We start from the raw sequence: 11,495 nt of genomic DNA, 5'->3' as shown, positions 1-11,495 counted from the left end.
TAGTTCGATATTTTCATCAGTCCTAATTTAGGTGCTATTCGTAAATGAGAGCAAATGACTGTCAGCAATTCTGGCTATTTCAGTAAGTTTGCAGCAAACTAACATCTTATAGCACTACGCAAATAACTACGGATTTCTTAAATGTTATTGGAAACTTGTCTCTAGCGAAATTATTTTCGCAACATCCCTGACTGTTCTGCATTTGCAGCTTGGGAGCGAGTCATAACTTACGAAGCGTCCAATCAGCAAGCGAGACGCTGACGTCATCTTAGCCAAGCACCAATCACTAACAATCTTGCTCACGCTCTGTTCTGTTAGTAGGCTCGCTGATCAGACCCACGTAGTGAACTACCAGAACAAAAGCACATGATACACATGTGTAAGTCGCGCTTATCTCCATCTCTTTGTGCGTGTCAATTATGGTTAATTAAATTACCTAACACAACAAAGGCTTTACTTTATTGCCAAGACACAATAGCTCAGCATAGTAATTTCACAAAAAGACGTTAACATAAAACCGTGTTCCAACTTCTACTCATAATGTACGAACTGCTATTTTCCAGTCTGCTTCTGGTACTGGATAAGGAAGATTTTGTAGACAGGCTGAGAACTTAGAGGTTTTCGTGGAGATTAAACTTCCCATACATATTCAGAGAGCAGCGAGAATTGCCTCACAAGTGCCTGCATTAATATCCCTGTAGCATTAACAAATGAATCTCCTTATTAAGTTACGTTCTCTTGGCAAGATCAAGGTTGCCAACTCTTGCACACTGTCGTTTCATCCTTTCAGAAGTTTCTAAGGCGAAGTACGGCAAACAAATTTGTATGTGAAACAATATTTAAGCGCAAAGAGGGAACCGTATGTGATTTTGAGGACAGTCAGTGTACTGCTGTACAGTGGTGGAAAAAAGTTCTTCCCCATAAGACTTTAATGGCAGTAAATAATGCCGGAAAGGTAGGTGACACACATTGCACCTTTAGGTGATCGGGTGATTCTGTGTCTCAAGGAGCAACTCGTCTTTCATGCAATAGCCAACAGACACAGGAAATGTAGGAAAGTCACGTGACTTGTCAGGTGGAATGTTGTTCGTCATAAAATCGTCTGTTCTCAAGCCAGGTAGCAGAACCGACAAGAGTTATAGCCTATGTCCGAAAATGATTCCCCTAAAACCGTCGTAGAACGAAACGCTAAAATAAGTCTTGCCTTAATTACAAAGGCTACTATACTATATGTGCCGCAGTAGCTCGGTCGTTAGGGAGTTTGATTACCATGCGAGAGATCTGAGTTCGATCCCGACTGGGGAGAATTGGAATTTTGTCCACCTGTTCAAGTAGCTCCGGCGCCCACCCAGCGTCCTATAAAGTGGGTACCTGTAGGAAACGTGGGGGAGGAGGGAGGTAAAGGCGGCAGGGGCGTGGTGCTGATCACATTATCCCCACCTTCGGCCGTAACAAGAAAGTGTGGGACCCTAACTCCGCACCCTCTACACGCCTTTATGGCTTGGTTCAAAGCACAAGGTAGCACTTTGCTTTTTCATTTACTATACGTCCCGATTTTGTCGGAACAGAACTTTCTAATTTCTACGTGGACTTTCTTCCAAGTTCCGTACGGATGTGAATAGGCTCCAGTTTTTTTTGACACAATTCATCCATGTTATATTTCGTTATAAAAACCACGGCCGATATCCTGTGTGTGTGGGGGGGGAGGGGCGGGGTCGCTATAATTCAAACATGTGAGGTGATACTTTTCTCACTACTCCATTCTCCGATTCTTCGTATCAGAAATAAATCTTAATTCCACACACTGAAAATGTAGCACTTCCTACATTTTAGCATGCAAATATCTAGCAGCAAAGTAGGCTAATGTGTAAGCACATAGTGGTTCGGATACCACTTTAAACTGTAGGTGCATTCGCGATTAGTCTTACTGTGCATAAAGTGGACTTAGACACCAAATCAACCAACCAACACAATCCCGTTATTGTCCAGATTATCGAAACCAGAAGCTTCGTCGCGAATAACATAAGCAGCAAGACAATGTGAAATTACCGAACAGAAACAGAACCTAAAACCTAGAACGGCTAGATTGGATTAAATCGACGATACAGCACGCGTTCTGAAATGAAGAAGAATACGAAAGTTGAAGGACCTCGATACACACACACACTTTTCCTCCCCTCAATGGTAAGATATCTTTCTTGCAGAGAAGCCTTTACGTAGGCCTTCAAGGCCACGACGAGAAAGTGTTCTACATGCAATGACGGGGCCAAAACACACGTCTAGTTTGATATGAAAGCTGTGTTTTCCTTATTTCGTACGTCATTGATAACAGGAACACGGGTCTCGTCTGCTAACCCTAGTTTCGTAGAGCAGACGCCTGTTTGCCACCCTTTGGTTCAGTGACCTTCGCTCGTAGTTAGAAAAGAGTGAATGACTCACCAGATACCTGTTGCCTGTGAGCTTATACAATAATAGATATTTCGTTAGGGTCTGTAAGTATTGTTTCATCTGCAGTTATATCAGTTAACGTTCGAATTGTTTCCTAATGGTTACGTTATTTATAAATTAGTTCTCGAGAGTGAGCTTTCTATCTATTTGCACGGGGGGGTATACAGCCTCCATGTATTATTTTTTTCCTGAAACAAGAAGAAATTCCAAGACAAAAAAAGAGTCGTAGAAGAGTAGTTAACAAAAATGAAAGAAGAAAACGAAAATGTAAATGTTTAAATAAATTATTGTATAGATCGAGTGAATAATATTTTCTCACGGAGCCTCCTCGATGGCGTAATGATAACGTCGTCACCTTATAATCAAGGGATCCCGGGTTTGATACACGGTGAATGCACGTAGTAGTTCGTATGCCATTTTAAACTGAAGGTCCAGTCCAGATTAGCTTATCTGTGCAGAAAAACTAAAAAAGAAATTGTCACAGTGTAAGTAAATTTCATGTTCAGCCACATACAAAAGGGAATAATTTATTCCATGTAGGAGTTCACATTTATAGCATCTAACCAACAGAATCATGGATCGCAACGTATTTTCTCAGATCCATTTTAATTATACATGCATGATAAAATAACAGAAGTTGAGGAAAGAGAAAGCCAAGCGAAACACAGATGCCTTCTCCAGAATTTCAAATCTTGTTACGTATGGTTCTGGGTTGAAGTCCCGGGCAGGCATGACTTTCTTGTTCTTTTCCTTTTATCTGCTTTATTTCATCATAAATCGTCGTTATGGTTTACCTACAGGGGAAGAATAATGACAATTGCCATTACAAAGCCAATAACAAACAGAACAACAACTCAATTAGGAAGATGTTAAGAAAGAAACAAGACTTTACAGTGTCTCCGTCTCTCGGTTTCTCGAATTGAAAATTGCTCTCCCGTTCTCGGTTAGTTAAATATAGAAATCGAAAAAGTATGTGAAGATACATATATTTCATATATCCCGGTTTTATAGAAGATTTCGTGAGAGATGAAATAAGTACTCTTCGATCATGTTTATTTTTATTAGTTTTGTTACGTAACATCACTTTTCTTCCTAGTCGCGGACGAGTGACCATTCCATGAAGTTAATGACGAAATACTCAAACACCTGTGACAAGGACGATACTCAAATCCGGGAACTTTGTTGACGAGATCGAAGGTTGACCACTTAATGAGCTTGCCCACCGAGTCTGCTTAATGTTGCTTGTGTCAGGTAATTCGAAATAACTGTCAATATCCCACATTCATTATGATTTGTTTCATAATTTATCTAATTGATGTTATTAACCTGAAGTCAAAGAAATAACTGAAAGGCAATAATGCAAAATTGAATGTCTCTGATGTTACTTCGTGCCGAATAATATGACGTGATATTATGATATCAATATATTAATAATATAATATGCCTAGTCATTCCATTGATTGATCCCAATTGCGCACACAAAATATGGTATAATGTCCACTCCTAACCAACCTCCTTGGCTGAGTGGTTAGCACAGCGCGCTACGACAGCATGGGTCCCTGATTCGAATCTCGGCTTGACCATGGGTGTTCTTGGTGTGTGTCCGTTAATCAATGTCATCATATCATCAATCATTACTCATCTTCATCGTCGCTATTTGCAAAAAGTGAAAGAATAGCGACACTAAATAACAAAAATCCAATCAAGTGGAACATCTTCACCGATTTAATTCTATACCGTACCAAATTCCCAGTTTATTACTGCATCTTGCTTCATTTTACAGCATCTCAATTGTTTTCCGATTCGAAAAAAATTGGAATGTTGAGCAGTTGATTGTGCATTGTTTCGTTGTTTGGATTGTTTAATTAACATCGCATTAATTAGTTTTAGACCAATCGTGACAGAGGAAATCGAGAGCACAAAGGAAGGGGAAAAGACAAGTTAGAGACCAAGGCTCTCTTTAAAGGCAGCATTCCTTGAACACGACTGAAGTGACTGCAGAATATTATGGATAAAATTTGTATCGCTTTTTCCTTTTATTTCTGTTTCAGTTATTTTACTTCGCTTATATTCTACCACTCGTATTAATCGTGTTGCTGAAGAAGAATTATAAACTCGTGAAATGGACGATGGGACAAAACAATCTATGCCTCTCCCACGTTTCGAAACTGTGACCACAAAATATTGTCTTATTTTTTAAATTTACGCCAAATATGGTTTTCACTCATGTCTTTCTCAAGGCGTTCCATTGCCTCTCCGATGGCGTAGTGGTAACGTCTTCGACATGTAATCAAAGGCTTCCGAATTCAATACCAGATAGAGGAACATTTGGTTCGGATCCCTCTTTAATCTGTAGGTCCAGTGCATAAACCGGACTAAAAACAATTAGCGTGTGGCAGATCTTGTTAAGAAAACAGTTGTTGAAATGTTCTTCTTGAGTATCTACGTAGCACCCAGCTGTTTGTTGTTGCTGGGGCATGAGTCATGTGACTCATGCTATCAATGCTCAATCCTTCCCAAGAACTCAGATCCACCAGACAAACTTAAGCGAATAATTTGTTATTTGGGTTGCATAAACAACAGGCTTTAAGACGTTATGAAATTCTAGGTCCCGTTGCCCAGGTAATTCTTTCTCCGACTGTACATGGGTACGTCAGCATTTGTGCTACTTTCTCATTTCCACATATCATGAGAACATAACTTACCATGGATTAATGTGCTGAGAGGTGGAAATCTATAGTCCAGAATTACTCGAAAATTGTCTTTAAAATATGAACATTAAAAATTTACCTTATGATTTGGAACACATAGGAGCTGCACTGCGTAGAAATTTCAGTGAAAATACAGGCTCGACCAAGACTCGAACCAGGGTCTATAGTCTCGGTTACGTCGCTACTACTATTATACCGTTTTCACGTTTCTATAACTGGAAAAATTAGAAAGTGGAAGTAGCATGTTCTTACAAAAGTACCCATCTAAGTTCTCCCAAGTTCTTGTCACTGACTTTATTGATTGAAACGAATGTCCTTTCAAGGTATGCAATATGAGAATTATTTGTGTATTTCTGGTTGCATAACTGCTATTTCACCTTTCATCATTATTTTTCCATGTGAACACCCAACGAACTTCCTACTACTCGAAACCGTACAACTGAGGCTTAAAGCATGGATAGATTGCAGAAAAACATAAACGAGTACTTAACGTACGTGCAAAATATTTCGCTCCGCTGAATTGATGTCAAACAGTTTGCAGTGACAGAGTTCGTGCATATGGGTACACCTTTTCTACGATAACCGTTTTCATTTTCCGGACACGGCTTGTAGCAGCAAGAATAACATTTAAGAATTTCCTCTCAAAGAAGACGAACTGGTAATAAATTATGTAATTATAACGTAAAGGAACGTGGAGTTCTGAAGTAAACTCAAGTCCAAAATGTTTCTGAAATGAAATTTCGAACATAGTTCCTTTGTTTTGTAGCTATTCAGGAACACCAACTTCCTTTCATAAGTGGGAATACAATTTCAATCAAATTAATCTATCAAAAATCCGGTGAGCCGAGAAAATCTGAAAATTAGCATAGTTTGTTTCAAATTTTCAAAAAATGAAACCGTTTATCAACTTCATAAAGATATAACGGGAGACCAGGCTTGATTTCCGAAGTGGGTTTATTTAAGGTGGGAATTATTTCAGCAATGTCTCTGAGGTTCACCCAACCTCTAATAAATTAGTATTGGAGGCATATGTGGTTGGAGTGTGGTACTGATCCTATCACCTCCACAAATATTATTAGCAGCATATACTGGTATTTCCAGAGTTGAGGATTCCAAAGCAATAACTACTCCCGAAGCATCAAGATATTATATAATATACCTATGTATATAATATCCACCTAAAGAGCCAAAACTTAGAAAACAGGGGGTGGGGATGCAGAAACCAGAGGGGGGAATTCTCCCACGCACCCCTTCCAATACACCCTTCATATGACAAAGGAAACAACAAATATCAGATATATGCATTTCTCTACGCGATTTTGTAAGTTTAACTAAAGGTTTTTTAATCAAGGAGTCCCGGATTCGATACCCGGTAGAGGCACATAGTGGTTAGGATCCCACTTTAAACTGTAAGTCGAGTCCCGATTAGCCTTTCTGTGCATAAAGTGCGACCTAAAACAAAAACTCAAATTCAACTCAAACTAAAGGTTTTTTGATAAAGTGCAACACACTTGCCGCTTAGCCTAAGAAAACTTTCCCAAACTTAATCAGTTAATAATGTCCTGTTCGCGACACTATCATCACTCAACGACTGCAAGACAACCTTCTTCTGCAGTCTAAAAGAACCTGATGCAATTTCACGGTGAAGGCCTCCGAAGGTTTGCTCTTTGATCGAAGTCCCAGGGAACTTCCCTACCTCAGGTATTGTTGAAGAGACGCTAAGTGGTTGGACCGGGAAAGGTCTTTTTCCACTGAGTGACTAGTCATCTAATTTTCTCCTCAACGCTCTCACCTTGCAAGGAATTCCGAGACAATTACTCACTTAAGGCTATCATGTTCCTGTCTCGGTTATACGCTCATTACCTTTGAATAATTGGGCGAGAGGAAATTTTACATGAACACTATGTACACATACGTAATGCATTTGTCTAGATTTCTGATGGACGCTTCCTATATCACCCAACTTCCAATGCCTGCGGTTATATTCAAATTCTCATTTTTATGACGCACACGGTATGTTAAAAATGCATTACATAGTCGCTGCCGTGGGGAATACTTGTGAACAAGGAAACTAGATGAAATGCTGGTGTTAAGAGAGAGATGAGATTTTGTGCCATGGTATTATCTACTAACATTTTCTCTCTGTCTGTGTATGTGTACCATGGGTGGCGTCGGAGGGTGCGAGGGGATGCTTGTTCCCCCTTTGTTGTCAGATCTGGACCTCTTCAACACCTCCAAGTTTCATCTCAAATAAAGCATGATATCAAATATACGTACAGCGTGTATCAAAAGTCCGGAAACACTTTAAAAAAATATTGTAGCCAAACGAGTAGCATTACAAAGTAACAAAGTTCATCATTTCAAAGAGTAAAGTTGTAAGTTTTTTTCAACAACACTCACTTTACAAACACTCTATGTGGGAACCATGTGTGACCCGACAAACTCTTGCCACACACGGCCCACCATGTCTTCCGAGACTGTGGCTGTTACTTGTTCAATTCTCCTTTTGAGTTCCACAACATCACGTGGAAGAAGAGGGACATATACATGGTCCTTTACATAACCCCATAAAGAAAAATCATCCGTTGCACTCTTTGTTTTGTCAAATTCTAGCACGCAGAAAGCCTTCTCAGCTCCAGAAAGTGCCATCTTGATTATGACACCACCTAGCGACGATATTTGGAACTACACGTAACAACTGCAATGAGAAAAAAACCTTAGAATTTTACTCTTTGAAATGATGTACTTTGTCACTTTGTAATGCTTCTCGTTTGGCTACAATAATTTGTTTAAAGTGTTCCCGGACTTTTGTTACACGCTGTATTATAGTACATATTGAAATAAAGCGATCTGCCCCTCAATTTTAGGTGGCGATTCACATGTCCAAAGTGTAATCTAATTCCGATGAACCTCCGTGTTATAAAGCAATTACTCTTTAATTACTATTAAAAAACAATCCATTTTAAGGGATCAAGAACAATTTCATTTATTCTATGGTATTTCTCCTTAAATTCTGGAGCATTTTGATGTCACAAGATCATTTTTCCATTTAAGAAAACGAGGTTGACTTCAAGATGACAATCTTGGTAGTATGACATAGATGCTTTTCCCCTAACTCACATCATGTTTAGGGACAATGTATTAGTATGTGTCAGCCCGTTTGTCTTTTATCTTTTATAGCGATGGTTCCCCCATATGTATACATATTGTTGTAAGCCCGTTTTACCTGGGCTTTGAGGTACAGGGAAGTTTCATTTAAACATTTTAGGTAGAGCTTAATAATGTTTGATGGCTGAACCTGCTCCGTAGGAGGGTAGAGATATGGAAAGTTGGTGTAAAAGGTTATTCACGCTTGTTCATACCTGGTAGATGTGTGTGGTGTCTTGTCCTAATGCTTCTCGCAGACCGAATCGTGAAAGTTCCAAGGTTCTATCCAGCGACCCTCAGTTCACCAAGCCGAGCGATCCCTTGCGCCTTGTAGCATGCTAGGCAGCGGTAACTCCGTGTTCCATCGTCGTAGTTAGCAGTGTAACGTGTTGTAGAGTAATCGGACTAGTTATCCATGTAGCGTCGATGAGTGTCAGAATCAAAAAAGAGAGCGAGCTCCGGGTAGGAGCTTGCTTTTATCATTGTAGGCGTCGAAAGGTTGTTAAACCTTTCAAACGCGGTAGATCCTGTTTAGATCCACGCGTTTGCCTTTCCAGTTCCTGGTTTTTACGGAAGTTACAAGCTAGCGCATTCTTGGGATCACTCGCTGGTCGGACAAGTTCAGGAAATGAACAAGTGTGAATATTAACATGACGAGGTTTTCTCGGTCTAATGGTCTCCATATCTCTACATTCCCCTTGTTGAAATAATCGAACCACTCTGTGATGGTCGACTACTTCGGCCGGAGTAGATTATATTTAAAAATTAGGATTTATTAACAAATCATACGTGTAGAAGACCAATACAGGAAACCAATCAGTAGAAGAATCACATCACCGTAAAAAAAAATTGAAATCACCAGAAGAGTCATATCATCGAAAATAACGTGGCACTAAACATCGTTGAGAAAAAAAATATAAAAACACGTAGAATAATAAAAAAAATGAAAACTGTAGGTTATAGCCTCGTATAAACTCAAAAAGTACGAGCACAACAACTAAGTCTTGAGGCATGGATAAAATAATTGCTTAGCGTAACACTGAACTAGTTTTGATTGAGTGATGACAGCACAATAATAAAAAAAAAAAAAAACAACACATGTCAGCACAGTGTGAGGAAACGCCGGGAACCGCAAGCGGTTTTTTTTTTTTTTTTTTTGTGTTTGTTGAGTTCAAAGTACACTCGGCGGAACATACACAATGCGGGGCGGAGCCTTGAGGTATGTTACCTATGGCAACTCTGTAAACTTCATGCCGCCATAGGCTGGACGTGCTGTGCAGCTGACGATAAAAAAAAAACACAAAAGAAAGAGACGTATCTCTAATCCTATATGGGTAGCATTCATGGGCACAAACTTTGGCACTGTAAATGACATATGTTTGTATTAATTGCGTGTGCCTTACGGTACTTGAAATAGCTGAGCACCGGAACACTTGTAGCCGATGTAAAATAACAAGAAGGATCATGTGTCGTCAGTAAACACGGGCAGGCCGCACGGAGTGGGCGGGGCCTGTCGATGAAGATCGCCGTGACGTCAGCGAAGTTGAGTCTGGAAGTCAAATTTGCGATGGCGCTTTGGGTCAAGAGACGTCCTGGGTAAAGCGCTCCGCATCTGGGTCGCGGCGTGGGAGATGGAAAAATCAGCCATGGGTCCAGACGGGAACGGGTCCTTGTTGGTGCTGGAACTCCACAAGATCGTTGTTGGTCTCTGCGATGAGCCTAGGTCTGTCGCTCGATGGTACAAGCCGGTGGTGTCATGGGTCCAGTAACATCCGTGGCGATGAGATAATGAAACAAGCGTAAAAGGAAAAATTAGGAGAAAAGCAAAAGGTAGTGGAGCAGATTTACAATAAGTGATGACGGGTTATAAAATCGATTGAAAAGGGACTTTCAGTTAAAACTGGTGAATTATTTTGGGGGGGAGGGGAGGTAATATCTCATTTGAATGACGGCGAAGGGGCGTTATTACTTATAGGATGTAGAGTTTTGAAGGGGGCCTGTTTATGATTAACAGGTTTACCTGAAGACAAGTTCGCCGGGGCAACAGGGGGGGAAGTAGGTGGAATAATTCCATGTTGTAAGGAAAGTTCGCCGGGGGGGAATGGGGGGGGAATAGGTGGAATAATCGGCCTAGCCGGAATAGGGGCCGGGGGCGACGGTGGCTTGACCTGAGGTGCCGGAAGTCGGCGTCCTTTCGAAAGAAAGGTGGTACATTGAGTGGAAGTATTTATCTGTTTGGTACCAGAGGTGAAAAGGGCCGGGGGAAGAGGGGGTGGCGTGGGAATGACTGTCGTCTCCGGGGCATGCGAAAGTGATTGTAAAGCAATTGGGGCACTAATGGAAGATTTCTCTAACCGTTGTTGGGGTGTGGTAACAGGTGATTTGGGGGAACGACAGCAAGATATAATTAATAATGCCAATAAAATAAGTATGCCAAGAAGAGCTATTACGATGGATGCGATAATAGCGTAATGAGCTGGAGACATCTTGTTTGTAGGGGTCTGAAATGAGAAAAGAAAAGGAGAATTCAGCGATAATAGAACGAACTAAGTGATTACGAGACATTTCCTTCTGTAATATGTGTAAATGTCGTTTATAAAAGCAATTGCAAGGATTTTACGTGTCTTGTGGACAAAGGTTTAAGCGCCTTCGATTCGCTGCTAATAAAAAAAAATTGAAAAAGAAGTGAAAAGAGTAAGTAATAGATTTGTGTAAAAGTTCATTGAAAAATAGAGTAAGTTTTAATTTCATGGGATATGAGCTATACCATGTTGTATGCTATCAATATTTGAACTTTAAAATTAAAGTAGAGAGTGGGAACATTTGCCTATTTTTATTATATGCTTTATTAACATATTTAGTGCATTGTAGCTTTCAAAGAAGCAGTTCGCGGTACACCTGAGCGTAAATAAAAAAAATTGCTATGGCCAAAAAGCCAATTGTTCAAGCAAGTTCTACGCAGTTCATTTGTTCTTTAAATCATTGATCTTGTTCTATCTTAGTTCATTCGTTCTTTATTTCTTTCTTTGTACTTTTTTCTTCATTTGAGCGTATATGTACCAGCAAATGGGGAAAAAAAAATATTTGCTAGTTCGGATCATAAACACACTAAGTACTTATTAGTCAAATCAGCTAAGTGATATGTTCTGACTATTACCATGCGTTTAAACGCAAATTATAAAATAACAT

At 40.0% G+C, this 11,495-nt stretch overlaps 1 protein-coding gene across 2 annotated transcripts in view; it reads right to left on the bottom strand.

Moving 5' to 3' along the window:
• Syt4 (Synaptotagmin 4) overlaps positions 1-11,495 on the bottom strand; it is a 350,489-nt gene that overhangs the window by 49,257 nt on the left and 289,737 nt on the right. The gene's annotated exons all lie outside the window — the stretch shown is intronic.

This window comes from Lepisma saccharinum, chromosome 19, assembly GCF_977018435.1.
Source record: "Lepisma saccharinum chromosome 19, izLepSacc3.1, whole genome shotgun sequence".
In the NCBI taxonomy this organism is placed as follows: domain Eukaryota; kingdom Metazoa; phylum Arthropoda; class Insecta; order Zygentoma; family Lepismatidae; genus Lepisma; species Lepisma saccharinum.
The sequence above is the reverse complement of the archived record's forward strand: the minus strand, read 5'-3'. Positions and strand labels throughout refer to the sequence as shown.